General features: G+C 52.8%; 43 non-coding genes across 43 annotated transcripts; 34 read left to right on the top strand and 9 right to left on the bottom strand.

Moving 5' to 3' along the window:
* Window positions 1-387: 387 nt before the first annotated feature.
* On the bottom strand, window positions 388-459 carry Trnag-ucc (transfer RNA glycine (anticodon UCC)). The gene has a single exon. It is a non-coding gene; the product is annotated as a tRNA-Gly (tRNA).
* Window positions 460-779: 320 nt separating this feature from the next.
* Trnag-gcc (transfer RNA glycine (anticodon GCC)) lies at window positions 780-850 on the top strand. Its single transcript has one exon. It is a non-coding gene; the product is annotated as a tRNA-Gly (tRNA).
* A 375-nt stretch (window positions 851-1225) lies between these two features.
* On the top strand, window positions 1226-1298 carry Trnai-uau (transfer RNA isoleucine (anticodon UAU)). Its single transcript has one exon. It is a non-coding gene; the product is annotated as a tRNA-Ile (tRNA).
* A 303-nt stretch (window positions 1299-1601) lies between these two features.
* Window positions 1602-1673, top strand: Trnae-uuc (transfer RNA glutamic acid (anticodon UUC)). Its single transcript has one exon. It is a non-coding gene; the product is annotated as a tRNA-Glu (tRNA).
* A 198-nt stretch (window positions 1674-1871) lies between these two features.
* Window positions 1872-1945, top strand: Trnai-aau (transfer RNA isoleucine (anticodon AAU)). The gene has a single exon. It is a non-coding gene; the product is annotated as a tRNA-Ile (tRNA).
* Window positions 1946-2556: 611 nt separating this feature from the next.
* Trnag-ucc (transfer RNA glycine (anticodon UCC)) lies at window positions 2557-2628 on the bottom strand. The gene has a single exon. It is a non-coding gene; the product is annotated as a tRNA-Gly (tRNA).
* Window positions 2629-2948: 320 nt separating this feature from the next.
* On the top strand, window positions 2949-3019 carry Trnag-gcc (transfer RNA glycine (anticodon GCC)). Its single transcript has one exon. It is a non-coding gene; the product is annotated as a tRNA-Gly (tRNA).
* Window positions 3020-3394: 375 nt separating this feature from the next.
* Trnai-uau (transfer RNA isoleucine (anticodon UAU)) lies at window positions 3395-3467 on the top strand. Its single transcript has one exon. It is a non-coding gene; the product is annotated as a tRNA-Ile (tRNA).
* Window positions 3468-3770: 303 nt separating this feature from the next.
* Window positions 3771-3842, top strand: Trnae-uuc (transfer RNA glutamic acid (anticodon UUC)). Its single transcript has one exon. It is a non-coding gene; the product is annotated as a tRNA-Glu (tRNA).
* A 198-nt stretch (window positions 3843-4040) lies between these two features.
* On the top strand, window positions 4041-4114 carry Trnai-aau (transfer RNA isoleucine (anticodon AAU)). The gene has a single exon. It is a non-coding gene; the product is annotated as a tRNA-Ile (tRNA).
* A 611-nt stretch (window positions 4115-4725) lies between these two features.
* Trnag-ucc (transfer RNA glycine (anticodon UCC)) lies at window positions 4726-4797 on the bottom strand. The gene has a single exon. It is a non-coding gene; the product is annotated as a tRNA-Gly (tRNA).
* Window positions 4798-5120: 323 nt separating this feature from the next.
* Window positions 5121-5191, top strand: Trnag-gcc (transfer RNA glycine (anticodon GCC)). Its single transcript has one exon. It is a non-coding gene; the product is annotated as a tRNA-Gly (tRNA).
* A 295-nt stretch (window positions 5192-5486) lies between these two features.
* Window positions 5487-5559, top strand: Trnam-cau (transfer RNA methionine (anticodon CAU)). The gene has a single exon. It is a non-coding gene; the product is annotated as a tRNA-Met (tRNA).
* Window positions 5560-6015: 456 nt separating this feature from the next.
* On the top strand, window positions 6016-6087 carry Trnae-cuc (transfer RNA glutamic acid (anticodon CUC)). Its single transcript has one exon. It is a non-coding gene; the product is annotated as a tRNA-Glu (tRNA).
* A 246-nt stretch (window positions 6088-6333) lies between these two features.
* Trnai-aau (transfer RNA isoleucine (anticodon AAU)) lies at window positions 6334-6407 on the top strand. Its single transcript has one exon. It is a non-coding gene; the product is annotated as a tRNA-Ile (tRNA).
* A 748-nt stretch (window positions 6408-7155) lies between these two features.
* On the bottom strand, window positions 7156-7227 carry Trnag-ucc (transfer RNA glycine (anticodon UCC)). The gene has a single exon. It is a non-coding gene; the product is annotated as a tRNA-Gly (tRNA).
* Window positions 7228-7550: 323 nt separating this feature from the next.
* On the top strand, window positions 7551-7621 carry Trnag-gcc (transfer RNA glycine (anticodon GCC)). Its single transcript has one exon. It is a non-coding gene; the product is annotated as a tRNA-Gly (tRNA).
* A 295-nt stretch (window positions 7622-7916) lies between these two features.
* Trnam-cau (transfer RNA methionine (anticodon CAU)) lies at window positions 7917-7989 on the top strand. The gene has a single exon. It is a non-coding gene; the product is annotated as a tRNA-Met (tRNA).
* Window positions 7990-8445: 456 nt separating this feature from the next.
* Trnae-cuc (transfer RNA glutamic acid (anticodon CUC)) lies at window positions 8446-8517 on the top strand. The gene has a single exon. It is a non-coding gene; the product is annotated as a tRNA-Glu (tRNA).
* Window positions 8518-8763: 246 nt separating this feature from the next.
* On the top strand, window positions 8764-8837 carry Trnai-aau (transfer RNA isoleucine (anticodon AAU)). The gene has a single exon. It is a non-coding gene; the product is annotated as a tRNA-Ile (tRNA).
* Window positions 8838-9585: 748 nt separating this feature from the next.
* Window positions 9586-9657, bottom strand: Trnag-ucc (transfer RNA glycine (anticodon UCC)). Its single transcript has one exon. It is a non-coding gene; the product is annotated as a tRNA-Gly (tRNA).
* A 323-nt stretch (window positions 9658-9980) lies between these two features.
* On the top strand, window positions 9981-10051 carry Trnag-gcc (transfer RNA glycine (anticodon GCC)). Its single transcript has one exon. It is a non-coding gene; the product is annotated as a tRNA-Gly (tRNA).
* Window positions 10052-10346: 295 nt separating this feature from the next.
* Window positions 10347-10419, top strand: Trnam-cau (transfer RNA methionine (anticodon CAU)). The gene has a single exon. It is a non-coding gene; the product is annotated as a tRNA-Met (tRNA).
* Window positions 10420-10875: 456 nt separating this feature from the next.
* Window positions 10876-10947, top strand: Trnae-cuc (transfer RNA glutamic acid (anticodon CUC)). The gene has a single exon. It is a non-coding gene; the product is annotated as a tRNA-Glu (tRNA).
* A 257-nt stretch (window positions 10948-11204) lies between these two features.
* On the top strand, window positions 11205-11278 carry Trnai-aau (transfer RNA isoleucine (anticodon AAU)). The gene has a single exon. It is a non-coding gene; the product is annotated as a tRNA-Ile (tRNA).
* A 743-nt stretch (window positions 11279-12021) lies between these two features.
* On the bottom strand, window positions 12022-12093 carry Trnag-ucc (transfer RNA glycine (anticodon UCC)). Its single transcript has one exon. It is a non-coding gene; the product is annotated as a tRNA-Gly (tRNA).
* A 323-nt stretch (window positions 12094-12416) lies between these two features.
* On the top strand, window positions 12417-12487 carry Trnag-gcc (transfer RNA glycine (anticodon GCC)). The gene has a single exon. It is a non-coding gene; the product is annotated as a tRNA-Gly (tRNA).
* Window positions 12488-12782: 295 nt separating this feature from the next.
* Trnam-cau (transfer RNA methionine (anticodon CAU)) lies at window positions 12783-12855 on the top strand. Its single transcript has one exon. It is a non-coding gene; the product is annotated as a tRNA-Met (tRNA).
* A 456-nt stretch (window positions 12856-13311) lies between these two features.
* On the top strand, window positions 13312-13383 carry Trnae-cuc (transfer RNA glutamic acid (anticodon CUC)). The gene has a single exon. It is a non-coding gene; the product is annotated as a tRNA-Glu (tRNA).
* Window positions 13384-13640: 257 nt separating this feature from the next.
* Window positions 13641-13714, top strand: Trnai-aau (transfer RNA isoleucine (anticodon AAU)). The gene has a single exon. It is a non-coding gene; the product is annotated as a tRNA-Ile (tRNA).
* Window positions 13715-14457: 743 nt separating this feature from the next.
* On the bottom strand, window positions 14458-14529 carry Trnag-ucc (transfer RNA glycine (anticodon UCC)). The gene has a single exon. It is a non-coding gene; the product is annotated as a tRNA-Gly (tRNA).
* A 323-nt stretch (window positions 14530-14852) lies between these two features.
* Window positions 14853-14923, top strand: Trnag-gcc (transfer RNA glycine (anticodon GCC)). The gene has a single exon. It is a non-coding gene; the product is annotated as a tRNA-Gly (tRNA).
* Window positions 14924-15218: 295 nt separating this feature from the next.
* On the top strand, window positions 15219-15291 carry Trnam-cau (transfer RNA methionine (anticodon CAU)). Its single transcript has one exon. It is a non-coding gene; the product is annotated as a tRNA-Met (tRNA).
* Window positions 15292-15747: 456 nt separating this feature from the next.
* On the top strand, window positions 15748-15819 carry Trnae-cuc (transfer RNA glutamic acid (anticodon CUC)). Its single transcript has one exon. It is a non-coding gene; the product is annotated as a tRNA-Glu (tRNA).
* Window positions 15820-16076: 257 nt separating this feature from the next.
* On the top strand, window positions 16077-16150 carry Trnai-aau (transfer RNA isoleucine (anticodon AAU)). Its single transcript has one exon. It is a non-coding gene; the product is annotated as a tRNA-Ile (tRNA).
* Window positions 16151-16893: 743 nt separating this feature from the next.
* On the bottom strand, window positions 16894-16965 carry Trnag-ucc (transfer RNA glycine (anticodon UCC)). The gene has a single exon. It is a non-coding gene; the product is annotated as a tRNA-Gly (tRNA).
* A 323-nt stretch (window positions 16966-17288) lies between these two features.
* Trnag-gcc (transfer RNA glycine (anticodon GCC)) lies at window positions 17289-17359 on the top strand. Its single transcript has one exon. It is a non-coding gene; the product is annotated as a tRNA-Gly (tRNA).
* Window positions 17360-17654: 295 nt separating this feature from the next.
* Trnam-cau (transfer RNA methionine (anticodon CAU)) lies at window positions 17655-17727 on the top strand. Its single transcript has one exon. It is a non-coding gene; the product is annotated as a tRNA-Met (tRNA).
* A 456-nt stretch (window positions 17728-18183) lies between these two features.
* Window positions 18184-18255, top strand: Trnae-cuc (transfer RNA glutamic acid (anticodon CUC)). The gene has a single exon. It is a non-coding gene; the product is annotated as a tRNA-Glu (tRNA).
* Window positions 18256-18512: 257 nt separating this feature from the next.
* On the top strand, window positions 18513-18586 carry Trnai-aau (transfer RNA isoleucine (anticodon AAU)). The gene has a single exon. It is a non-coding gene; the product is annotated as a tRNA-Ile (tRNA).
* A 743-nt stretch (window positions 18587-19329) lies between these two features.
* On the bottom strand, window positions 19330-19401 carry Trnag-ucc (transfer RNA glycine (anticodon UCC)). The gene has a single exon. It is a non-coding gene; the product is annotated as a tRNA-Gly (tRNA).
* A 323-nt stretch (window positions 19402-19724) lies between these two features.
* Window positions 19725-19795, top strand: Trnag-gcc (transfer RNA glycine (anticodon GCC)). Its single transcript has one exon. It is a non-coding gene; the product is annotated as a tRNA-Gly (tRNA).
* A 295-nt stretch (window positions 19796-20090) lies between these two features.
* Window positions 20091-20163, top strand: Trnam-cau (transfer RNA methionine (anticodon CAU)). The gene has a single exon. It is a non-coding gene; the product is annotated as a tRNA-Met (tRNA).
* The last annotated feature ends 79 nt before the right edge of the window (window positions 20164-20242 follow it).

Below are 20242 nucleotides of genomic sequence, written 5' to 3'. Positions count from 1 at the left end.
TGGCCCTTGTCAGTGCTTGGGCGGGGGACCTCATGGGAACACAGGGTACTGTTGGCAATTTTGCTTCCTATTTTTCTTTCTCCTTTCTTTTCGCAGCTGCAGCCCGATTCAGTCAGGGAGACGCCACCGTGTAATGAAGCGGCGTGCTGTGTGTCCACCGCCTCGCCTCTCCTTGCCTCTCTCAGTCGTTTCTCGTGCTTGTCGTGTTGATATAGGCCGACTGGAGAGCGTCAGCTCTCGCGTCAGCTGAGCAAAGTCGAGACAAGTCGAGACTCGAGGTGAATCGACGCACACGCTATAGGGTGGCCTGCAGCGAGTAAGATGGGAGAGAAACATTAATTGAAGGACGCGTGGCAAAAGTACTCATACGCAAAAGTAAAAGCCGGCTGCGGTGGCCGGGAATCGAACCCGGATCAACTGCTTGGAAGGCAACTATGCTGACCATTACACCACCACCGCACGGTTTCCGTCCGCGCACGCTGCGCTGTGTCTGCTTCCCGCCTGTCGGCGGCGGCTCAAGGTGGTCGTAGCTGTAGGCGCATTACGGGGTAGGCGAGCGCATCCAGACAGCGTCTCTACGCACATTTCGCGTCCTTTGGCAAGAGTCGTCGCGTGCGTGCGCCGCAAGAGTACTTAGGCGATCGCGTTCGGGCGTCATTTTTAAGCAGTGCAGTGCAGGATTCAGCGTCTGTAGCATTCTCTCGAGAGGATGCGACGGCGCTGGACGGCAGTCGCACTTTCCCCTCAGACGTCTGCCGCGGAAAGCTCCAGGAAGCTGAGCATCGGTGGTTCAGTGGTAGAATGCTCGCCTGCCACGCGGGCGGCCCGGGTTCGATTCCCGGCCGATGCATCATTGTGCTTTTCCCGCGGCGCCGTGTGGCTTGCGCGCTTGAGATGCACGATCCACAAGAATGTATAGCGGGATTCCCTTGAGAAGAACCGAGAACGCAGCACGCGCGGTTCCCCACTCGGACGCTCGCGTCATGTTCTTCGGACTGGGGTCCGCCTGGCCTCACAAGTTGCTGTGTCCAGGTGCCTCCGAGGCATTGAACTTGAACGACGGGGGGTGCTGCCTATGGTTGCAAAAGCTGCAGCAACACCGCAATCAACTGGGCCGGCAATGCACGTGTAGCAACAGAACGCGTTAACCACGAAGTAATGTATCTCTGCGTCTAACATTGGGTACACTGCTTACCCAGTTTCGAGGACCAGCGGTCCGCACCGTGCCTCGGTAGCACAGTAGGCAGAGCGTAAGTCTTATAATTTTGAGGTCGTGAGTTCGATCCTCACCTGGGGCATTTAATTTTCTGTGACTCACGGTGGTGCTGTCGCTAGGGCTCGACGTTATTTCTTGTTTGTTATCCACAACGTTTCAACGCTTCAGCGAGAAAATGTTTACTTCCTGTTATCGATACTTACAGCTTTCCTTTTCCTCTTCTCCCAGTAGAGCAAGAAGCCAAAAGCATTGCTCTGAGACTTTTGAGGTGCGCGCCTTGCCAGTCAGTATGCGCAAAGACGCTCGCAAAGAGAGAAGGGTGCCGACGCGGGACTCGGCACGAAATGTGCGAGAGACCATCCGATCCGTCGACCGAACGCCCAAATCCGGTGTGGTCTAGTGGATAGGATACCTGGCTTTCACCCAGGAGGCCCGGGTTCGATTCCCGGTACCGGAACGGAATTTTTTCCACACGAATCGTGACAAGTTTGAGCTGTTTGAGCGGCCGTTTCCCGTCCTGCTCGCAATATAGCTACTGTTTCGTGACCGTCAGCAGAATATAGACTAGGGAAGCAGACACACGACGACCATAGAAATGGTGTATGGCTTCATGCCAGCGGTTTCCAGCGTAGGGCTGAGCTACTGCATCTGCCGAGGCCCGTTAGCTCAGTTGGTTAGAGCGTCGTGCTAATAACGCGAAGGTCGTGGGTTCGATCCCCCAACGGGCCAGTACGCTTTTACTACTACGAAAAGGCAGCGCCGATTTCAGCTGGCGAGTGTAATGACCAAAAGATCATCGCCCTGCGTCGACGTTGACAGAGGATCCGAACCCGACTTGTCGGCAAGCGCTACAGCATTCGCTCGGCAATGGCCACAGTATGTTGAATACGCTGGTTCTCATACGGCAAAGAGAAAATGAAAGAAAATGTCCGATTGCCGACGTGTAACAACTTTGGCCCTTGTCAGTGCTTGGGCGGGGGACCTCATGGGAACACAGGGTACTGTTGGCAATTTTGCTTCCTATTTTTCTTTCTCCTTTCTTTTCGCAGCTGCAGCCCGATTCAGTCAGGGAGACGCCACCGTGTAATGAAGCGGCGTGCTGTGTGTCCACCGCCTCGCCTCTCCTTGCCTCTCTCAGTCGTTTCTCGTGCTTGTCGTGTTGATATAGGCCGACTGGAGAGCGTCAGCTCTCGCGTCAGCTGAGCAAAGTCGAGACAAGTCGAGACTCGAGGTGAATCGACGCACACGCTATAGGGTGGCCTGCAGCGAGTAAGATGGGAGAGAAACATTAATTGAAGGACGCGTGGCAAAAGTACTCATACGCAAAAGTAAAAGCCGGCTGCGGTGGCCGGGAATCGAACCCGGATCAACTGCTTGGAAGGCAACTATGCTGACCATTACACCACCACCGCACGGTTTCCGTCCGCGCACGCCGCGCTGTGTCTGCTTCCCGCCTGTCGGCGGCGGCTCAAGGTGGTCGTAGCTGTAGGCGCATTACGGGGTAGGCGAGCGCATCCAGACAGCGTCTCTACGCACATTTCGCGTCCTTTGGCAAGAGTCGTCGCGTGCGTGCGCCGCAAGAGTACTTAGGCGATCGCGTTCGGGCGTCATTTTTAAGCAGTGCAGTGCAGGATTCAGCGTCTGTAGCATTCTCTCGAGAGGATGCGACGGCGCTGGACGGCAGTCGCACTTTCCCCTCAGACGTCTGCCGCGCAAAGCTCCAGGAAGCTGAGCATCGGTGGTTCAGTGGTAGAATGCTCGCCTGCCACGCGGGCGGCCCGGGTTCGATTCCCGGCCGATGCATCATTTTGCTTTTCCCGCGGCGCCGTGTGGCTTGCGCGCTTGAGATGCACGATCCACAAGAATGTATAGCGGGATTCCCTTGAGAAGAACCGAGAACGCAGCACGCGCGGTTCCCCACTCGGACGCTCGCGTCATGTTCTTCGGACTGGGGTCCGCCTGGCCTCACAAGTTGCTGTGTCCAGGTGCCTCCGAGGCATTGAACTTGAACGACGGGGGGTGCTGCCTATGGTTGCAAAAGCTGCAGCAACACCGCAATCAACTGGGCCGGCAATGCACGTGTAGCAACAGAACGCGTTAACCACGAAGTAATGTATCTCTGCGTCTAACATTGGGTACACTGCTTACCCAGTTTCGAGGACCAGCGGTGCGCACCGTGCCTCGGTAGCACAGTAGGCAGAGCGTAAGTCTTATAATTTTGAGGTCGTGAGTTCGATCCTCACCTGGGGCATTTAATTTTCTGTGACTCACGGTGGTGCTGTCGCTAGGGCTCGACGTTATTTCTTGTTTGTTATCCACAACGTTTCAACGCTTCAGCGAGAAAATGTTTACTTCCTGTTATCGATACTTACAGCTTTCCTTTTCCTCTTCTCCCAGTAGAGCAAGAAGCCAAAAGCATTGCTCTGAGACTTTTGAGGTGCGCGCCTTGCCAGTCAGTATGCGCAAAGACGCTCGCAAAGAGAGAAGGGTGCCGACGCGGGACTCGGCACGAAATGTGCGAGAGACCATCCGATCCGTCGACCGAACGCCCAAATCCGGTGTGGTCTAGTGGCTAGGATACCTGGCTTTCACCCAGGAGGCCCGGGTTCGATTCCCGGTACCGGAACGGAATTTTTTCCACACGAATCGTGACAAGTTTGAGCTGTTTGAGCGGCCGTTTCCCGTCCTGCTCGCAATATAGCTACTGTTTCGTGACCGTCAGCAGAATATAGACTAGGGAAGCAGACACACGACGACCATAGAAATGGTGTATGGCTTCATGCCAGCGGTTTCCAGCGTAGGGCTGAGCTACTGCATCTGCCGAGGCCCGTTAGCTCAGTTGGTTAGAGCGTCGTGCTAATAACGCGAAGGTCGTGGGTTCGATCCCCCAACGGGCCAGTACGCTTTTACTACTACGAAAAGGCAGCGCCGATTTCAGCTGGCGAGTGTAATGACCAAAAGATCATCGCCCTGCGTCGACGTTGACAGAGGATCCGAACCCGACTTGTCGGCAAGCGCTACAGCATTCGCTCGGCAATGGCCACAGTATGTTGAATACGCTGGTTCTCATACGGCAAAGAGAAAATGAAAGAAAATGTCCGATTGCCGACGTGTAACAACTTTGGCCCTTGTCAGTGCTTGGGCGGGGGACCTCATGGGAACACAGGGTACTGTTGGCAATTTTGCTTCCTATTTTTCTTTCTCCTTTCTTTTCGCAGCTGCAGCCCGATTCAGTCAGGGAGACGCCACCGTGTAATGAAGCGGCGTGCTGTGTGTCCACCGCCTCGCCTCTCCTTGCCTCTCTCAGTCGTTTCTCGTGCTTGTCGTGTTGATATAGGCCGACTGGAGAGCGTCAGCTCTCGCGTCAGCTGAGCAAAGTCGAGACAAGTCGAGACTCGAGGTGAATCGACGCACACGCTATAGGGTGGCCTGCAGCGAGTAAGATGGGAGAGAAACATTAATTGAAGGACGCGTGGCAAAAGTACTCATACGCAAAAGTAAAAGCCGGCTGCGGTGGCCGGGAATCGAACCCGGATCAACTGCTTGGAAGGCAACTATGCTGACCATTACACCACCACCGCACGGTTTCCGTCCGCGCACGCCGCGCTGTGTCTGCTTCCCGCCTGTCGGCGGCGGCTCAAGGTGGTCGTAGCTGTAGGCGCATTACGGGGTAGGCGAGCGCATCCAGACAGCGTCTCTACGCACATTTCGCGTCCTTTGGCAAGAGTCGTCGCGTGCGTGCGCCGCAAGAGTACTTAGGCGATCGCGTTCGGGCGTCATTTTTAAGCAGCAGTGCAGTGCAGGATTCAGCGTCTGTAGCATTCTCTCGAGAGGATGCGACGGCGCTGGACGGCAGTCCCACTTTCCCCGCAGACGTCTGCCGCGGAAAACACCAGGAAGCCGAGCATCGGTGGTTCAGTGGTAGAATGCTCGCCTGCCACGCGGGCGGCCCGGGTTCGATTCCCGGCCGATGCATGATTTTGTTTTTTCTCCGATAGTGGTGCTGCGTGTGTTTCGCACTCGAACTGCGTGAGCCATGAGAATGAACCGCGGTATTTCCGTGTGGAAATAACCAAACATGCAGCGCGCACGACTGCTCGTTTGGACTCTTGTGTGCTATTGTACATACTGGCGTCGGCCTAGCATCGCAAGTTGCCTGTCGCGCCGGGAATGCACGTGTAGCAACAGAAAAAAATGAGCCAGGAAGTGCAGACTCTCTACCGCTGGTATTTGGTACTTACCGAGATTCCAGAAGGCGTGGCGATCACCTGCCTCGGTAGCGCAGTAGGCAGCGCGTAAGTCTCATAATCTTAAGGTCGTGAGTTCGATCCTCACCCGGGGCATTTAATTTACTTTCCTCCACAGCTAAATTGACGCCTCTGGGGTTTGCGAAGGAGCGAAACACTTTGTACTTTGTTATCCACAAGGCTTCACCGACTCAGCGTGATAATGTTTACTTCCCGTTATTACTACTTGCAGTTGTTATGTAAAATTTTCAAGGAAAAACGTACTAGTAATAAAACTGAATTTCGTACGATATAACGTGTAAAGTCACACAATGTATGACCTGATGTATGATGACAGGCAGCAGGTCTTTACTTGCGAAATAAGTAAATAAATATTACTACTTACAGCTTTGCTTTTCCTCCTACCCCTGTAACAACGAGGCATAAAGCAATGGATTGTGACTTTTGACATGCGCGCCTCGCCATGGGCGCGCGAAAAGGTGCTCGCAAACAGGGAAAGTGCGACACGGAAAGCGAGTGGACCGGGTGTAAACCCCGAGAACGATGTGCACGTCCGGTGTGGTCTAGTGGCTAGGATACCTGGCTCTCACCCAGGAGGCCCGGGTTCGATTCCCGGTACCGGAACGGAATTTTTTCGGAAAAAATCACGACAAGCGAAAGGCTGTTTCACGTCCTCCTCGCATTATAGCTACTGGTTCATAAACGTCAGCTGAAAACAGTCGAGAGAAACGGGCACGCAATGAAATTACTACGAGCAGCGGAATAAAGGGAGAAGAGACGCTGGTCCACTGTTGGACTGCTACCATAGAAATGTTACATGGCAATACGCAGAGCAATTCCCGCGAAGTGATGGAAGACTGTCTGCACCGAGGCCCGTTAGCTCCGTTGGTTAGAGCGTCGCGCTAATAACGCGAAGGTCGTGGGTTCGATCCCCCCACGGGCCACTACGATTTCACTCTTTCAAAAAGGCAACGCCGATTTCGGCGGGGAAGTATGGTGACAAAGAAATCGTCACATTGTGTGGGAGCTGATAGGGGACCAGAACGCGACTTGTCGGGACGCGCTAAGACACTTCACTGGTCACAGCACGGTGAACACACAGTTTCTCGTCCGATCACCGCTACTGCGCGAAGCTGGGCGTTGTCAGTGCTTGGGCGGGTGACCGCCTGCGAACACACGGCACTGCCGATAGTTTCAATTCGTATTTCTCTTTCCTCTTCGGTTTCGGAGCTGCAGCGCTATTCGGTCAAGGGCACTGGCGCCACATTTTGCCTCTCGGTATGCCAAGTCGCGCCGTGCGGCCACAGTGAAGTGAAGGACCGTGTTGAAAAATTTTCAACAAAGAAAAAAAAAAAGAAAGAAATGTACTAGTAATGAAACTGAATTTGTCTGACAGAACATGTAAAATTAGACAATACATGATAACAGGCAGCAGGTATTTACTTGAGGCATAAGTAATGTGGTGCCCGCCTCGCCATACCTCTCTCAGTCGTTTTGCGTGCTTGTCCTTTTTATATAGGCCGATTGGAGAGCGTCAGCTCTCGCGTCAGCTGAGCAAAGTCGAGACAAGTCGAGACTCAAGGAGAATCGACGCACACGCTATAGGGTAGCCTGCAGCGAGTAAGATGGGGAAAGAAACATTAATTGAAGGACGCGTGGCAAAAGTACTCATACGCAAAAGTAAAAGCCGGCTGCGGTGGCCGGGAATCGAACCCGGATCAACTGCTTGGAAGGCAACTATGCTGACCATTACACCACCACCGCACGGTTTCCGTCCGCGCTCGCCGCGCTGTGTCTGCTTCCCGCCTGTCGGCGGCGGCTCAAGGTGGTCGTAGCTGTAGGCGCATTACGGGGTAGGCGAGCGCATCCCGACAGCGTCTCTACGCACATTTCGCGTCCTTTGGCAAGAGTCGTCGCGTGCGTGCGCCGCAAGAGTACTTAGGCGATCGCGTTCGGGCGTCATTTTTAAGCAGCAGTGCAGTGCAGGATTCAGCGTCTGTAGCATTCTCTCGAGAGGATGCGACGGCGCTGGACGGCAGTCCCACTTTCCCCGCAGACGTCTGCCGCGGAAAACACCAGGAAGCCGAGCATCGGTGGTTCAGTGGTAGAATGCTCGCCTGCCACGCGGGCGGCCCGGGTTCGATTCCCGGCCGATGCATGATTTTGTTTTTTCTCCGATAGTGGTGCTGCGTGTGTTTCGCACTCGAACTGCGTGAGCCATGAGAATGAACCGCGGTATTTCCGTGTGGAAATAACCAAACATGCAGCGCGCACGACTGCTCGTTTGGACTCTTGTGTGCTATTGTACATACTGGCGTCGGCCTAGCATCGCAAGTTGCCTGTCGCGCCGGGAATGCACGTGTAGCAACAGAAAAAAATGAGCCAGGAAGTGCAGACTCTCTACCGCTGGTATTTGGTACTTACCGAGATTCCAGAAGGCGTGGCGATCACCTGCCTCGGTAGCGCAGTAGGCAGCGCGTAAGTCTCATAATCTTAAGGTCGTGAGTTCGATCCTCACCCGGGGCATTTAATTTACTTTCCTCCACAGCTAAATTGACGCCTCTGGGGTTTGCGAAGGAGCGAAACACTTTGTACTTTGTTATCCACAAGGCTTCACCGACTCAGCGTGATAATGTTTACTTCCCGTTATTACTACTTGCAGTTGTTATGTAAAATTTTCAAGGAAAAACGTACTAGTAATAAAACTGAATTTCGTACGATATAACGTGTAAAGTCACACAATGTATGACCTGATGTATGATGACAGGCAGCAGGTCTTTACTTGCGAAATAAGTAAATAAATATTACTACTTACAGCTTTGCTTTTCCTCCTACCCCTGTAACAACGAGGCATAAAGCAATGGATTGTGACTTTTGACATGCGCGCCTCGCCATGGGCGCGCGAAAAGGTGCTCGCAAACAGGGAAAGTGCGACACGGAAAGCGAGTGGACCGGGTGTAAACCCCGAGAACGATGTGCACGTCCGGTGTGGTCTAGTGGCTAGGATACCTGGCTCTCACCCAGGAGGCCCGGGTTCGATTCCCGGTACCGGAACGGAATTTTTTCGGAAAAAATCACGACAAGCGAAAGGCTGTTTCACGTCCTCCTCGCATTATAGCTACTGGTTCATAAACGTCAGCTGAAAACAGTCGAGAGAAACGGGCACGCAATGAAATTACTACGAGCAGCGGAATAAAGGGAGAAGAGACGCTGGTCCACTGTTGGACTGCTACCATAGAAATGTTACATGGCAATACGCAGAGCAATTCCCGCGAAGCGATGGAAGACTGTCTGCACCGAGGCCCGTTAGCTCCGTTGGTTAGAGCGTCGCGCTAATAACGCGAAGGTCGTGGGTTCGATCCCCCCACGGGCCACTACGATTTCACTCTTTCAAAAAGGCAACGCCGATTTCGGCGGGGAAGTATGGTGACAAAGAAATCGTCACATTGTGTGGGAGCTGATAGGGGACCAGAACGCGACTTGTCGGGACGCGCTAAGACACTTCACTGGTCACAGCACGGTGAACACACAGTTTCTCGTCCGATCACCGCTACTGCGCGAAGCTGGGCGTTGTCAGTGCTTGGGCGGGTGACCGCCTGCGAACACACGGCACTGCCGATAGTTTCAATTCGTATTTCTCTTTCCTCTTCGGTTTCGGAGCTGCAGCGCTATTCGGTCAAGGGCACTGGCGCCACATTTTGCCTCTCGGTATGCCAAGTCGCGCCGTGCGGCCACAGTGAAGTGAAGGACCGTGTTGAAAAATTTTCAACAAAGAAAAAAAAAAAGAAAGAAATGTACTAGTAATGAAACTGAATTTGTCTGACAGAACATGTAAAATTAGACAATACATGATAACAGGCAGCAGGTATTTACTTGAGGCATAAGTAATGTGGTGCCCGCCTCGCCATACCTCTCTCAGTCGTTTTGCGTGCTTGTCCTTTTTATATAGGCCGATTGGAGAGCGTCAGCTCTCGCGTCAGCTGAGCAAAGTCGAGACAAGTCGAGACTGAAGGGGAATCGACGCACACGCTATAGGGTGGCCTGCAGCGAGTAAGATGGGGAAAGAAACATTAATTGAAGGACGCGTGGCAAAAGTACTCATACGCAAAAGTAAAAGCCGGCTGCGGTGGCCGGGAATCGAACCCGGATCAACTGCTTGGAAGGCAACTATGCTGACCATTACACCACCACCGCACGGTTTCCGTCCGCGCACGCCGCGCTGTGTCTGCTTCCCGCCTGTCGGCGGCGGCTCAAGGTGGTCGTAGCTGTAGGCGCATTACGGGGTAGGCGAGCGCATCCCGACAGCGTCTCTACGCACATTTCGCGTCCTTTGGCAAGAGTCGTCGCGTGCGTGCGCCGCAAGAGTACTTAGGCGATCGCGTTCGGGCGTCATTTTTAAGCAGCAGTGCAGTGCAGGATTCAGCGTCTGTAGCATTCTCTCGAGAGGATGCGACGGCGCTGGACGGCAGTCCCACTTTCCCCGCAGACGTCTGCCGCGGAAAACACCAGGAAGCCGAGCATCGGTGGTTCAGTGGTAGAATGCTCGCCTGCCACGCGGGCGGCCCGGGTTCGATTCCCGGCCGATGCATGATTTTGTTTTTTCTCCGATAGTGGTGCTGCGTGTCTTTCGCACTCGAACTGCGTGAGCCATGAGAATGAACCGCGGTATTTCCGTGTGGAAATAACCAAACATGCAGCGCGCACGACTGCTCGTTTGGACTCTTGTGTGCTATTGTACATACTGGCGTCGGCCTAGCATCGCAAGTTGCCTGTCGCGCCGGGAATGCACGTGTAGCAACAGAAAAAAATGAGCCAGGAAGTGCAGACTCTCTACCGCTGGTATTTGGTACTTACCGAGATTCCAGAAGGCGTGGCGATCACTTGCCTCGGTAGCGCAGTAGGCAGCGCGTAAGTCTCATAATCTTAAGGTCGTCAGTTCGATCCTCACCCGGGGCATTTAATTTACTTTCCTCCACAGCTAAATTGACGCCTCTGGGGTTTGCGAAGGAGCGAAACACTTTGTACTTTGTTATCCACAAGGCTTCACCGACTCAGCGTGATAATGTTTACTTCCCGTTATTACTACTTGCAGTTGTTATGTAAAATTTTCAAGGAAAAACGTACTAGTAATAAAACTGAATTTCGTACGATATAACGTGTAAAGTCACACAATGTATGACCTGATGTATGATGACAGGCAGCAGGTCTTTACTTGCGAAATAAGTAAATAAATATTACTACTTACAGCTTTGCTTTTCCTCCTACCCCTGTAACAACGAGGCATAAAGCAATGGCTTGTGACTTTTGACATGCGCGCCTCGCCATGGGCGCGCGAAAAGGTGCTCGCAAACAGGGAAAGTGCGACACGGAAAGCGAGTGGACCGGGTGTAAACGCCGAGAAGAATGTGCCCGTCCGGTGTGGTCTAGTGGCTAGGATACCTGGCTCTCACCCAGGAGGCCCGGGTTCGATTCCCGGTACCGGAACGGAATTTTTTCGGAAGAAATCACGACAAGTTTTGACCCTGGGAAAGGCTGTTTTACGTCCTCCTCGCGTTATAGCTACTGGTTCTTAAACGTCAGCTGAAGACAGTCGAGAGAAACGGGCACGCAATGAAATTACTACGAGCAGCGGAATAAAGGGAGAAGAGACGCTGGTCCACTGTTGGACTGCTACCATAGAAATGTTACATGGCAATACGCAGAGCAATTCCCGCGAAGCGATGGAAGACTGTCTGCACCGAGGCCCGTTAGCTCAGTTGGTTAGAGCGTCGTGCTAATAACGCAAAGGTCGTGGGTTCGATCCCCCCACTGGCCACTACGATTTCACTTTTTCAAAAAGGCAACGCCGATTTCGGCGGGGAAGTATGGTGACAAAGAAATCGTCACATTGTGTGGGAGCTGATAGGGGACCAGAACGCGACTTGTCGGGACGCGCTAAAACACTTCACTGGTCACAGCACGGTGAACACACAGTTTCTCGTCCGATCACCGCTACTGCGCGAAGCTGGGCGTTGTCAGTGCTTGGGCGGGTGACCGCCTGCGAACACACGCCACTGCCGATAGTTTCAATTCGTATTTCTCTTTCCTCTTCGGTATCGGAGCTGCAGCGCTATTCGGTCAAGGGCACTGGCGCCACATTTTGCCTCTCCGTATGCCAGGTCGCGCCGTGCGGCCACAGTGAAATGAAGGAGCGTGTTGAAATATTTTCAACAAAGAAAAAAAAAATCTACTAGTAATAAAACTGAATTTGTCTGACAGAACATGTAAAATCAGACAATACATGATAACAGGCAGCAGGTATTTACTTGAGGCATAAGTAATGTGGTGCCCGCCCGCCTCGCCATACCTCTCTCAGTCGTTTTGCGTGCTTGTCCTTTTTATATAGGCCGATTGGAGAGCGTCAGCTCTCGCGTCAGCTGAGCAAAGTCGAGACAAGTCGAGACTGAAGGGGAATCGACGCACACGCTATAGGGTGGCCTGCAGCGAGTAAGATGGGGAAAGAAACATTAATTGAAGGACGCGTGGCAAAAGTACTCATACGCAAAAGTAAAAGCCGGCTGCGGTGGCCGGGAATCGAACCCGGATCAACTGCTTGGAAGGCAACTATGCTGACCATTACACCACCACCGCACGGTTTCCGCCCGCGCACGCCGCGCTGTGTCTGCTTCCCGCCTGTCGGCGGCGGCTCAAGGTGGTCGTAGCTGTAGGCGCATTACGTGGTAGGCGAGCGCATCCAGACAGCGTCTCTACGCACATTTCGCGTCCTTTGGCAAGAGTCGTCGCGTGCGTGCGCCACAAGAGTACTTAGGCGATCGCGTTCGGGCGTCATTTTTAAGCAGCAGTGCAGTGCAGGATTCAGCGTCTGTAGCATTCTCTCGAGAGGATGCGACGGCGCTGGACGGCAGTCCCACTTTCCCCGCAGACGTCTGCCACGGAAAGCACCAGGAAGCTGAGCATCGGTGGTTCAGTGGTAGAATGCTCGCCTGCCACGCGGGCGGCCCGGGTTCGATTCCCGGCCGATGCATCATTTTGTTTTTTCTCCGATAGTGGTGCTGCGTGTCTTTCGCACTCGAACTGCGTGAGCCATAAGAATGAACCGCGGTATTTCCGTGTGGAAATAACCAAACATGCAGCGCGCACGACTGCTCGTTTGGACTCTTGTGTGCTATTGTACATACTGGCGTCGGCCTAGCATCGCAAGTTGCCTGTCGCGCCGGGAATGCACGTGTAGCAACAGAAAAAAATGAGCCAGGAAGTGCAGACTCTCTACCAGTGGTATTTGGTACTTACCGAGATTCCAGAAGACGTGGCGATCACTTGTCTCGGTAGCGCAGTAGGCAGCGCGTAAGTCTCATAATCTTAAGGTCGTGAGTTCGATCCTCACCCGGGGCATTTAATTTACTTTCGTCCACAGCTAAATTGACGCCTCTGGGGTTTGCGAAGGAGCGAAACACTTTGTACTTTGTTATCCACAAGGCTTCACCGACTCAGCGTGATAATGTTTACTTCCCGTCATTACTACCTGCAGTTCTTATGTAAAATTTTCAAGGAAAAAAGTACTAGTAATAAAACTGAATTTCGTACGATATAACGTGTAAAGTCACACAATGTATGACCTGCTGTATGATGACAGGCAGCAGGTCTTTACTTGCGAAATAAGTAAATAAATATTACTACTTACAGCTTTGCTTTTCCTCCTACCCCTGTAACAACGAGGCATAAAGCAATGGCTTGTGACTTTTGACATGCGCGCCTCGCCATGGGCGCGCGAAAAGGTGCTCGCAAACAGGGAAAGTGCGACACGGAAAGCGAGTGGACCGGGTGTAAACGCCGAGAAGAATGTGCCCGTCCGGTGTGGTCTAGTGGCTAGGATACCTGGCTCTCACCCAGGAGGCCCGGGTTCGATTCCCGGTACCGGAACGGAATTTTTTCGGAAGAAATCACGACAAGTTTTGACCCTGGGAAAGGCTGTTTTACGTCCTCCTCGCGTTATAGCTACTGGTTCTTAAACGTCAGCTGAAGACAGTCGAGAGAAACGGGCACGCAATGAAATTACTACGAGCAGCGGAATAAAGGGAGAAGAGACGCTGGTCCACTGTTGGACTGCTACCATAGAAATGTTACATGGCAATACGCAGAGCAATTCCCGCGAAGCGATGGAAGACTGTCTGCACCGAGGCCCGTTAGCTCAGTTGGTTAGAGCGTCGTGCTAATAACGCAAAGGTCGTGGGTTCGATCCCCCCACTGGCCACTACGATTTCACTTTTTCAAAAAGGCAACGCCGATTTCGGCGGGGAAGTATGGTGACAAAGAAATCGTCACATTGTGTGGGAGCTGATAGGGGACCAGAACGCGACTTGTCGGGACGCGCTAAAACACTTCACTGGTCACAGCACGGTGAACACACAGTTTCTCGTCCGATCACCGCTACTGCGCGAAGCTGGGCGTTGTCAGTGCTTGGGCGGGTGACCGCCTGCGAACACACGCCACTGCCGATAGTTTCAATTCGTATTTCTCTTTCCTCTTCGGTATCGGAGCTGCAGCGCTATTCGGTCAAGGGCACTGGCGCCACATTTTGCCTCTCCGTATGCCAGGTCGCGCCGTGCGGCCACAGTGAAATGAAGGAGCGTGTTGAAATATTTTCAACAAAGAAAAAAAAAATCTACTAGTAATAAAACTGAATTTGTCTGACAGAACATGTAAAATCAGACAATACATGATAACAGGCAGCAGGTATTTACTTGAGGCATAAGTAATGTGGTGCCCGCCCGCCTCGCCATACCTCTCTCAGTCGTTTTGCGTGCTTGTCCTTTTTATATAGGCCGATTGGAGAGCGTCAGCTCTCGCGTCAGCTGAGCAAAGTCGAGACAAGTCGAGACTGAAGGGGAATCGACGCACACGCTATAGGGTGGCCTGCAGCGAGTAAGATGGGGAAAGAAACATTAATTGAAGGACGCGTGGCAAAAGTACTCATACGCAAAAGTAAAAGCCGGCTGCGGTGGCCGGGAATCGAACCCGGATCAACTGCTTGGAAGGCAACTATGCTGACCATTACACCACCACCGCACGGTTTCCGCCCGCGCACGCCGCGCTGTGTCTGCTTCCCGCCTGTCGGCGGCGGCTCAAGGTGGTCGTAGCTGTAGGCGCATTACGTGGTAGGCGAGCGCATCCAGACAGCGTCTCTACGCACATTTCGCGTCCTTTGGCAAGAGTCGTCGCGTGCGTGCGCCACAAGAGTACTTAGGCGATCGCGTTCGGGCGTCATTTTTAAGCAGCAGTGCAGTGCAGGATTCAGCGTCTGTAGCATTCTCTCGAGAGGATGCGACGGCGCTGGACGGCAGTCCCACTTTCCCCGCAGACGTCTGCCACGGAAAGCACCAGGAAGCTGAGCATCGGTGGTTCAGTGGTAGAATGCTCGCCTGCCACGCGGGCGGCCCGGGTTCGATTCCCGGCCGATGCATCATTTTGTTTTTTCTCCGATAGTGGTGCTGCGTGTCTTTCGCACTCGAACTGCGTGAGCCATAAGAATGAACCGCGGTATTTCCGTGTGGAAATAACCAAACATGCAGCGCGCACGACTGCTCGTTTGGACTCTTGTGTGCTATTGTACATACTGGCGTCGGCCTAGCATCGCAAGTTGCCTGTCGCGCCGGGAATGCACGTGTAGCAACAGAAAAAAATGAGCCAGGAAGTGCAGACTCTCTACCAGTGGTATTTGGTACTTACCGAGATTCCAGAAGACGTGGCGATCACTTGTCTCGGTAGCGCAGTAGGCAGCGCGTAAGTCTCATAATCTTAAGGTCGTGAGTTCGATCCTCACCCGGGGCATTTAATTTACTTTCGTCTACAGCTAAATTGACGCCTCTGGGGTTTGCGAAGGAGCGAAACACTTTGTACTTTGTTATCCACAAGGCTTCACCGACTCAGCGTGATAATGTTTACTTCCCGTCATTACTACCTGCAGTTCTTATGTAAAATTTTCAAGGAAAAAAGTACTAGTAATAAAACTGAATTTCGTACGATATAACGTGTAAAGTCACACAATGTATGACCTGCTGTATGATGACAGGCAGCAGGTCTTTACTTGCGAAATAAGTAAATAAATATTACTACTTACAGCTTTGCTTTTCCTCCTACCCCTGTAACAACGAGGCATAAAGCAATGGCTTGTGACTTTTGACATGCGCGCCTCGCCATGGGCGCGCGAAAAGGTGCTCGCAAACAGGGAAAGTGCGACACGGAAAGCGAGTGGACCGGGTGTAAACGCCGAGAAGAATGTGCCCGTCCGGTGTGGTCTAGTGGCTAGGATACCTGGCTCTCACCCAGGAGGCCCGGGTTCGATTCCCGGTACCGGAACGGAATTTTTTCGGAAGAAATCACGACAAGTTTTGACCCTGGGAAAGGCTGTTTTACGTCCTCCTCGCGTTATAGCTACTGGTTCTTAAACGTCAGCTGAAGACAGTCGAGAGAAACGGGCACGCAATGAAATTACTACGAGCAGCGGAATAAAGGGAGAAGAGACGCTGGTCCACTGTTGGACTGCTACCATAGAAATGTTACATGGCAATACGCAGAGCAATTCCCGCGAAGCGATGGAAGACTGTCTGCACCGAGGCCCGTTAGCTCAGTTGGTTAGAGCGTCGTGCTAATAACGCAAAGGTCGTGGGTTCGATCCCCCCACTGGCCACTACGATTTCACTTTTTCAAAAAGGCAACGCCGATTTCGGCGGGGAAGTATGGTGACAAAGAAATCGTCACATTGTGTGGGAGCTGATAGGGGACCAGAACGCGACTTGTCGGGACGCGCTAAAACACTTCACTGGTCACAGCACGGTGAACACACAGTTTCTCGTCCGATCACCGCTACTGCGCGAAGCTGGGCGTTGTCAGTGCTTGGGCGGGTGACCGCCTGCGAACACACGCCACTGCCGATAGTTTCAATTCGTATTTCTCTTTCCTCTTCGGTATCGGAGCTGCAGCGCTATTCGGTCAAGGGCACTGGCGCCACATTTTGCCTCTCCGTATGCCAGGTCGCGCCGTGCGGCCACAGTGAAATGAAGGAGCGTGTTGAAATATTTTCAACAAAGAAAAAAAAAATCTACTAGTAATAAAACTGAATTTGTCTGACAGAACATGTAAAATCAGACAATACATGATAACAGGCAGCAGGTATTTACTTGAGGCATAAGTAATGTGGTGCCCGCCCGCCTCGCCATACCTCTCTCAGTCGTTTTGCGTGCTTGTCCTTTTTATATAGGCCGATTGGAGAGCGTCAGCTCTCGCGTCAGCTGAGCAAAGTCGAGACAAGTCGAGACTGAAGGGGAATCGACGCACACGCTATAGGGTGGCCTGCAGCGAGTAAGATGGGGAAAGAAACATTAATTGAAGGACGCGTGGCAAAAGTACTCATACGCAAAAGTAAAAGCCGGCTGCGGTGGCCGGGAATCGAACCCGGATCAACTGCTTGGAAGGCAACTATGCTGACCATTACACCACCACCGCACGGTTTCCGTCCGCGCACGCCGCGCTGTGTCTGCTTCCCGCCTGTCGGCGGCGGCTCAAGGTGGTCGTAGCTGTAGGCGCATTACGTGGTAGGCGAGCGCATCCAGACAGCGTCTCTACGCACATTTCGCGTCCTTTGGCAAGAGTCGTCGCGTGCGTGCGCCACAAGAGTACTTAGGCGATCGCGTTCGGGCGTCATTTTTAAGCAGCAGTGCAGTGCAGGATTCAGCGTCTGTAGCATTCTCTCGAGAGGATGCGACGGCGCTGGACGGCAGTCCCACTTTCCCCGCAGACGTCTGCCACGGAAAGCACCAGGAAGCTGAGCATCGGTGGTTCAGTGGTAGAATGCTCGCCTGCCACGCGGGCGGCCCGGGTTCGATTCCCGGCCGATGCATCATTTTGTTTTTTCTCCGATAGTGGTGCTGCGTGTCTTTCGCACTCGAACTGCGTGAGCCATAAGAATGAACCGCGGTATTTCCGTGTGGAAATAACCAAACATGCAGCGCGCACGACTGCTCGTTTGGACTCTTGTGTGCTATTGTACATACTGGCGTCGGCCTAGCATCGCAAGTTGCCTGTCGCGCCGGGAATGCACGTGTAGCAACAGAAAAAAATGAGCCAGGAAGTGCAGACTCTCTACCAGTGGTATTTGGTACTTACCGAGATTCCAGAAGACGTGGCGATCACTTGTCTCGGTAGCGCAGTAGGCAGCGCGTAAGTCTCATAATCTTAAGGTCGTGAGTTCGATCCTCACCCGGGGCATTTAATTTACTTTCGTCCACAGCTAAATTGACGCCTCTGGGGTTTGCGAAGGAGCGAAACACTTTGTACTTTGTTATCCACAAGGCTTCACCGACTCAGCGTGATAATGTTTACTTCCCGTCATTACTACCTGCAGTTCTTATGTAAAATTTTCAAGGAAAAAAGTACTAGTAATAAAACTGAATTTCGTACGATATAACGTGTAAAGTCACACAATGTATGACCTGCTGTATGATGACAGGCAGCAGGTCTTTACTTGCGAAATAAGTAAATAAATATTACTACTTACAGCTTTGCTTTTCCTCCTACCCCTGTAACAACGAGGCATAAAGCAATGGCTTGTGACTTTTGACATGCGCGCCTCGCCATGGGCGCGCGAAAAGGTGCTCGCAAACAGGGAAAGTGCGACACGGAAAGCGAGTGGACCGGGTGTAAACGCCGAGAAGAATGTGCCCGTCCGGTGTGGTCTAGTGGCTAGGATACCTGGCTCTCACCCAGGAGGCCCGGGTTCGATTCCCGGTACCGGAACGGAATTTTTTCGGAAGAAATCACGACAAGTTTTGACCCTGGGAAAGGCTGTTTTACGTCCTCCTCGCGTTATAGCTACTGGTTCTTAAACGTCAGCTGAAGACAGTCGAGAGAAACGGGCACGCAATGAAATTACTACGAGCAGCGGAATAAAGGGAGAAGAGACGCTGGTCCACTGTTGGACTGCTACCATAGAAATGTTACATGGCAATACGCAGAGCAATTCCCGCGAAGCGATGGAAGACTGTCTGCACCGAGGCCCGTTAGCTCAGTTGGTTAGAGCGTCGTGCTAATAACGCAAAGGTCGTGGGTTCGATCCCCCCACTGGCCACTACGATTTCACTTTTTCAAAAAGGCAACGCCGATTTCGGCGGGGAAGTATGGTGACAAAGAAATCGTCACATTGTGTGGGAGCTGATAGGGGACCAGAACGCGACTTGTCGGGACGCGCTAAAACACTTCACTGGTCACAGCACGGTGAACACACAGTTTCTCGTCCGATCACCGCTACTGCGCGAAGCTGGGCGTTGTCAGTGCTTGGGCGGGTGACCGCCTGCGAACACACGCCACTGCCGATAGTTTCAATTCGTATTTCTCTTTCCTCTTCGGTATCGGAGCTGCAGCGCTATTCGGTCAAGGGCACTGGCGCCACATTTTGCCTCTCCGTATGCCAGGTCGCGCCGTGCGGCCACAGTGAAATGAAGGAGCGTGTTGAAATATTTTCAACAAAGAAAAAAAAAATCTACTAGTAATAAAACTGAATTTGTCTGACAGAACATGTAAAATCAGACAATACATGATAACAGGCAGCAGGTATTTACTTGAGGCATAAGTAATGTGGTGCCCGCCCGCCTCGCCATACCTCTCTCAGTCGTTTTGCGTGCTTGTCCTTTTTATATAGGCCGATTGGAGAGCGTCAGCTCTCGCGTCAGCTGAGCAAAGTCGAGACAAGTCGAGACTGAAGGGGAATCGACGCACACGCTATAGGGTGGCCTGCAGCGAGTAAGATGGGGAAAGAAACATTAATTGAAGGACGCGTGGCAAAAGTACTCATACGCAAAAGTAAAAGCCGGCTGCGGTGGCCGGGAATCGAACCCGGATCAACTGCTTGGAAGGCAACTATGCTGACCATTACACCACCACCGCACGGTTTCCGCCCGCGCACGCCGCGCTGTGTCTGCTTCCCGCCTGTCGGCGGCGGCTCAAGGTGGTCGTAGCTGTAGGCGCATTACGTGGTAGGCGAGCGCATCCAGACAGCGTCTCTACGCACATTTCGCGTCCTTTGGCAAGAGTCGTCGCGTGCGTGCGCCACAAGAGTACTTAGGCGATCGCGTTCGGGCGTCATTTTTAAGCAGCAGTGCAGTGCAGGATTCAGCGTCTGTAGCATTCTCTCGAGAGGATGCGACGGCGCTGGACGGCAGTCCCACTTTCCCCGCAGACGTCTGCCACGGAAAGCACCAGGAAGCTGAGCATCGGTGGTTCAGTGGTAGAATGCTCGCCTGCCACGCGGGCGGCCCGGGTTCGATTCCCGGCCGATGCATCATTTTGTTTTTTCTCCGATAGTGGTGCTGCGTGTCTTTCGCACTCGAACTGCGTGAGCCATAAGAATGAACCGCGGTATTTCCGTGTGGAAATAACCAAACATGCAGCGCGCACGACTGCTCGTTTGGACTCTTGTGTGCTATTGTACATACTGGCGTCGGCCTAGCATCGCAAGTTGCCTGTCGCGCCGGGAATGCACGTGTAGCAACAGAAAAAAATGAGCCAGGAAGTGCAGACTCTCTACCAGTGGTATTTGGTACTTACCGAGATTCCAGAAGACGTGGCGATCACTTGTCTCGGTAGCGCAGTAGGCAGCGCGTAAGTCTCATAATCTTAAGGTCGTGAGTTCGATCCTCACCCGGGGCATTTAATTTACTTTCGTCCACAGCTAAATTGACGCCTCTGGGGTTTGCGAAGGAGCGAAACACTTTGTACTTTGTTATCC

This window comes from Schistocerca cancellata, unplaced genomic scaffold (assembly GCF_023864275.1).
Source record: "Schistocerca cancellata isolate TAMUIC-IGC-003103 unplaced genomic scaffold, iqSchCanc2.1 HiC_scaffold_1082, whole genome shotgun sequence".
NCBI classification, from domain to species: Eukaryota; Metazoa; Arthropoda; class Insecta; order Orthoptera; family Acrididae; genus Schistocerca; species Schistocerca cancellata.
This window is presented reverse-complemented; position numbering and strand designations above follow the sequence as displayed.